This window comes from Mercenaria mercenaria, unplaced genomic scaffold, assembly GCF_021730395.1.
Source record: "Mercenaria mercenaria strain notata unplaced genomic scaffold, MADL_Memer_1 contig_987, whole genome shotgun sequence".
NCBI lineage: Eukaryota > Metazoa > Mollusca > Bivalvia > Venerida > Veneridae > Mercenaria > Mercenaria mercenaria.
Window position 1 is genome coordinate 20,417 of NW_026463906.1, and position 5,669 is coordinate 26,085.

At 31.1% G+C, this 5,669-nt stretch overlaps 1 long non-coding RNA gene across 2 annotated transcripts; it reads left to right on the forward strand.

Annotated features, from left to right (window-relative positions):
* The first annotated feature begins 2,322 nt into the window (after positions 1 to 2,322).
* Positions 2,323 to 5,283, forward strand: LOC128555053 (uncharacterized). 2 transcript variants are annotated; one of them, XR_008369772.1, is made up of 5 exons: positions 2,323 to 2,381; positions 3,072 to 3,141; positions 3,539 to 3,639; positions 4,112 to 4,179; positions 4,858 to 5,283. It is a non-coding gene; the product is annotated as an uncharacterized LOC128555053 (long non-coding RNA). The 2 variants fall into 2 exon arrangements; XR_008369771.1 differs by lacking the exon at positions 2,323 to 2,381 and having other exon boundaries at positions 3,003 to 3,141.
* The last annotated feature ends 386 nt before the right edge of the window (positions 5,284 to 5,669 follow it).

Sequence of the window (5,669 nt, forward strand, 5' to 3'; positions counted from 1 at the left end):
ACTCCACTTCGTCTTAATTCGCAAATGTCTAGTATAATTCCTAGGGGACGTTAGTAAGAAGGTAAAAACCCTTGGCTATTCACTTATGTCAAACACTTACAGATGGACGTTGGCATCCGCTTGCTATGCTCTTTTTACATTATAACATTATCGCTCCACTCACCGACTATGGTAGCAGATGCCGGTTTTTTTCTAGTACTTTGGATTTCAGACGGCTTCTGATATCTTACGAGATGCAGACCTGAAAATAAAAAGATACCTGTTTACATCTTAATTGAAGAAGAAATAAAATACATAGTAAACTTCATACAAAGCATAGATTTTTAAATCCACAAGCCACCTGAAAGATCATTTCAGCCCGCGAAAATACATGACATTTCAGCCCAAATTCGGCATTTCTCCAAGTGGCCTGAAAATATTAGGGGAAATGATAGAGCCAAATGGCCACATGCATTCAGTACTCAGTTTCAAGTATTACTTGCAGAGCTGGGCAAAAATATCTGTCAACCGATTACTTTTTTCATTATTTTCAACTGTGTGAGGCCTATATGTTATTTGACAGTTCACGAGAAGCTGAATGCTGATAGTGGTATATACGCATTTCAAGCAGTTATACGAAAATAATGCCACCAAGCTTACATTCGCATCTGCCAGAATTTCTGCAACATACCATGCATTCTTAAACTTGTTAGTCAAAAACTCACATCAACAAATATTTCAAACATCAAAACAGCCTTCACTTCAAGGTTATATCTCTAATGACAGATTTTGACCCTGGCCATTTCGAATCTGTGGCTGGAAACTACCAACTGCTACCTATAAGAAATCTATTTCAGTACGTGCACGAGTTGTAAGATCATTGTTAAGCTTTCTGAACTGACTATAACAGTTAAATGCCGGGGTCCAACTAGTGCTTGGTTAAAATTGTCCGCGTCAATTAATCAGTAAAACAGGAAATCAAATTATCAGTTTTAAGGACGCTCGCTACAGTTTCGTAATTTTTTTTTCTCAATAATAGATTTTGATGAAATGTTTTGTATTAAAAGATCATGTTATGATGTATTGAAAAATGAAATAAAAAATACTAGGTCACCAGCTTTGTTTCAATTTAATTTGCCCCTAGATAGGGTGCTATTTTAACATTTTTCAAAATTTCTGTAATCCTAAAAATTATTTCGGTAAAGTACAATAATTAGCATAAATTTGATTATCTAAGCATTTTTATAACGGAAAACGATATATCTATTTGAAACATACTCAGAGAAATCAAAAGAACTTGATTTTGTAAAGAAAGGAATACTTGTTCAGCAGACCCAAGGGCTATTTTGCATATTTTTGTCAATTTTAAGTTGGTACTTCTGCTATTTTATCGAGTTTCACATAATAGAATTTAATCAAACTCTGCACATACCTTTGGTTATGTCTACCTCATCTAAAACAAAAAGAAAATTGATAGGTCACCATATTAGATTTCGCTTAAATCAAATTACAACGAGGCGGGGTGTGGCGGGTATTTATACAACGCAGGTTGGTACGAAATACTCATTCAGTGTTTGAGCAAATGACTTAGAAATATATATATAAAATTTTCAAACGGCAGATTCTTAATAAGCGGATTTTAAGGTGTTTCTGAAGCATTTTGATGGCATAGAACGATGAAAGTTTCCGCCCTTTTTTTTAACAAAACTTATAGTTTACGAACGTACGGTACGGGTACGGTACGGGATTAGAGACAGATGTGACTCGATGCAGAGTTTGAGCGCTGGTATAAATAACACACTCCAGTATATGTCGGATTAAAGCAATTTGAACTAAAAGTACTTTAAATGTATATATTTTGTAACCATGGTGATACTTACCCTTACCTTTAGTCAGTATATTATACATTCTGTACATTAAATACATGCGAACATACAATAATTTGCAAATTTTTGCCGTACGCGACATTAGATAATCACTTCCGGGCATGCGCAGAAAACCGCACCAAATCTGCAGTGAGCTACATCGAAACCAAATTGCCACGGTGTTGGGGTAAATATCGACCCGTCCGGAAAAACTGTAGCGAGTGCCTTTAATTCTGGCCAATAACAATACAGCAAAACAATGAATAAAGAAAAACATGAAAACCAACCTTTTTCACTTAAGTTAATATATATATATATATATATATATATATATATATATGTAAATCCTGGCAAAAATGTCTGATAAAGGTCACTTATATAGGCATTTACCTAGAGCATTTTATTTTCAAGGGAAATAATTGTGGTCTGACAGTATTATTTTGAAAATCACAGTTGAGATTTTTTTATGTATGCACCGGTACAGTTTTGCGGGGAAGCCAAAGTTGCCATGGAATTTTGTCTTCTTCTAAAAACAAGGTAAGTTGACAGTTTTTGTTGAAATATATATCTGATAGCTGACACATAGAAGAATGTTTTGGTTTATATCCATCTTACAGATTTTTTTGAAAATGAAGAGAAACATGGGGAATTCTGTAAATTTCTTCTTATATGCAAATGAGCTGAAAATGTACTGAAATGACTAGATCAGAAGTTTATGCCTTTCCAGTAAGTTTCTCCCTACCTTTGACGATAGTTATTAAAAAGTATAGATATCAACCTCTTTGCTGATATTAGTACCTAAAATTTTCAGCCTGTGAATAGCTGTGGAAATTTGGGACTTCCTTTTTTTGAAGATATAAATAGATCTAAGCTATATTTAGACTAAAGTTTTTTTCAGTATAACAGCATGTAGAGAACCCTTACATACAGTCAAATATTCTTGATATTGCAAGGAAATATAATGCATTTTTCAAGTGCTTGCTGTTTCTTATGTTGTGCATACTTGATATTGGTCATTGTCAATGTCAACTATCATTATACTGACATTTGAAGTTGTTGTTTTTTTCTAAATTACCTCCCTTATATATGCATTTTTCTTCATTCATTTTATTGATAATTACTTCCCTTTATGTTTAGCAAAAAATCTCACATTGCATTTAATTAAGTCCCTTTATTTAACATGAAAAATTCTCTTGTGTAATGATTATTTGTATATTTTACTTACAGTGTCTGATACATGTAGTTGCAGTCTGTCTTTGGAAGCTGTAGAAATAACAAGAAAGAGGCTGACATAGTGGTATAGTTTGTTATATATGAAGTTTATTGATGGCATTCATGTCATGATGATATCATTAAAGTACAACATACATTGATTTTCTGACAGTCATGGGTTATTACATTTGAACTGAGACTGTTTTATAATCAGGTTCATGATACTTTTTTTTAATATACATTGTATACAATAGTTGCATTTTTTTCAATATTAATTGCAGCTTTATAAATTAGAACACTTCAGGTTCATGTTTCATATAGTTTATTAATGATTATAATTTTAATCATACAATGAGTTATGAGATATTTTACTAATTTTAATATATTTAGATTAATAAATGTAAAAAGTCTGTATTAAATGCATAGGTCATCTTTTGTACAAAAATAAAGGAAAAAAAAAGTTGTATAATTTTCATTTTCAGTTTTGGTAGGGAAAAGTTTGAGTATGTACATGTACAGTTGTTTGACCTGTCTTACCCTGCGGCAGTCCAAGAAGATGTTACCATTATGAAAAATGCAGGAGGTATTATGCTTTTGTATGTTAAACAAAGGTCTCAAAGCATTTATATGCTGTATGGCTACATTCTTGCTCCTGAAATAACTGTACAAGACAGCTATAAGACTGACATTCCTGACAAGATGTGAACCTTCTGGACTTTATGTCAGCCTGGCATAAACATTTCTTTCCTGTAGCTTTGTGTATCCCTCAATTTACTAAGTACATATCTCCATTAAAAATAATGATAATAGATATGGTTTAGTAATAAATGTGTGATAGCTTTGTAATGTCAACATTTCAAAAATAGAATGAACATGTACTTTGATAATAAATATTGAAATACAAATTTCAGTATATTGCATCAGTCAGCAAAAACATGAAGTACATTTGTATCTTTGTATTAAGATAATTAAAACAATTATATTCAAATGCTTTGACACTGATTTTATGTTGATTTCCTAGAATGTGTGTGAATTAATGTTTTACAATATTTCAGAACTTGAAGACAATGGTTAGTGCAGAAGGGACATAAAAGTTATGACAAAAGTAACAGATATAAATAAGGTAAACTATTGTGATAAAAAGACATGGCCAGTGCTGTACACCACAAAGGCAATGTTTGAATTTAATTTTTTGTCACTTATGAGTTCTGTAAAGCTGATTTTGCAATATATATAAAATGATTAGGATTAAATTTTTTTACTGTGATTTTTTTTCACATGATTTTGTCAAGACTGACAATTTGTTCATTGGAATAAGATAGTTAAAGGCGGCATTGTGTCACATAATTTAGGTAGTTTATCATTATTACATCATATACTAATCAGAGGTTGTAGGTTGTTGTTGGAGCTTTTAGGTGAGATCATAGGTGAACATCATCAGATTTATCTGTTTATTTTTTTCACCATTTTATTGAATATGCACATTGAATGTTATAAAATATGCAATCTTTTCAGACAGTCCTATTAAATAACTTGTCATTTAGTGGATCTAAGTATATGTAAAATTTAAATAAAGCAGCAAGCCAAGTAGCAACACAATCTTGCTGCTTAAAACAGGTAATTCCTTAGACAAGTTAAAATTAGACAAAATGTCAATTTGTAGAGTTACCCGACTTGCTGCATGATAATATATTTCTAAGATTAGAATATCTGCAAATGTCTAAAATGATGTTATAATTGTTTTAAAAACTATCATGTTTTATTCTCTTTATGTAATAAAGTTTTACATTTGTATTTCCAGAAGTGCTACAAGTGTGTTGTCATGTGAAATGGAATTTACCCCAACTGCGCTGCAAGATGTATATTCAAGTGCAAGACAGCCATGCACCAGCTGTAAACTGAGATGGACCCATATAATAAATATGTTGACTTTTCTATGTATTATCATCTGTACAGAATGTGTTCATGACAAGACTGTATACATATATTGTTAAATCATTTTTTATTTCCATTATTGCATGCATGTAAGAAGCAAGCATTTAACAATTGCATTCATAGAAGTGTTAAAATGTGATCAATCTAATTTAAAGAAACACATTTAATTGGACTTTTTAAGTTTCATAGTATTTGTGGTGGAGACTGACCCAGTCATTCAGCAACTTATACTGTCTGTGTGTCATTTCTTGTATGTTATAGTTTTCTTAGTAATACATTAAATGTCAAAGCTATGGTAGATGAACTCATTCATCACTTGTAGATTAATGTTAAAGCAGTTCAACATTTTACCATAAGTTAACTAATATTCTATTTAACCAGAGTTGTCACATATTTTCATATAAATATTTGTATAATACAGTCTAATCTAATCTACATATGATGTTCCACAATTTTTTAGTTATATTTTATGTTGATATTTTATGTTGTTTTCAAAGAAACTTAAGTATTTTACAATTTGGTTGGCATAAATGGTTGTTTTGTTTATATATTTTTTTTTCCATCCAGGAGAATAAAGAAATATACATTTCAAAATATCTCATCATTCCAGATAAGTACACCTTGCATTCATGTGTGATAAATGCTTTTATGGTATTCTTTAATATAATTTATGCTTTC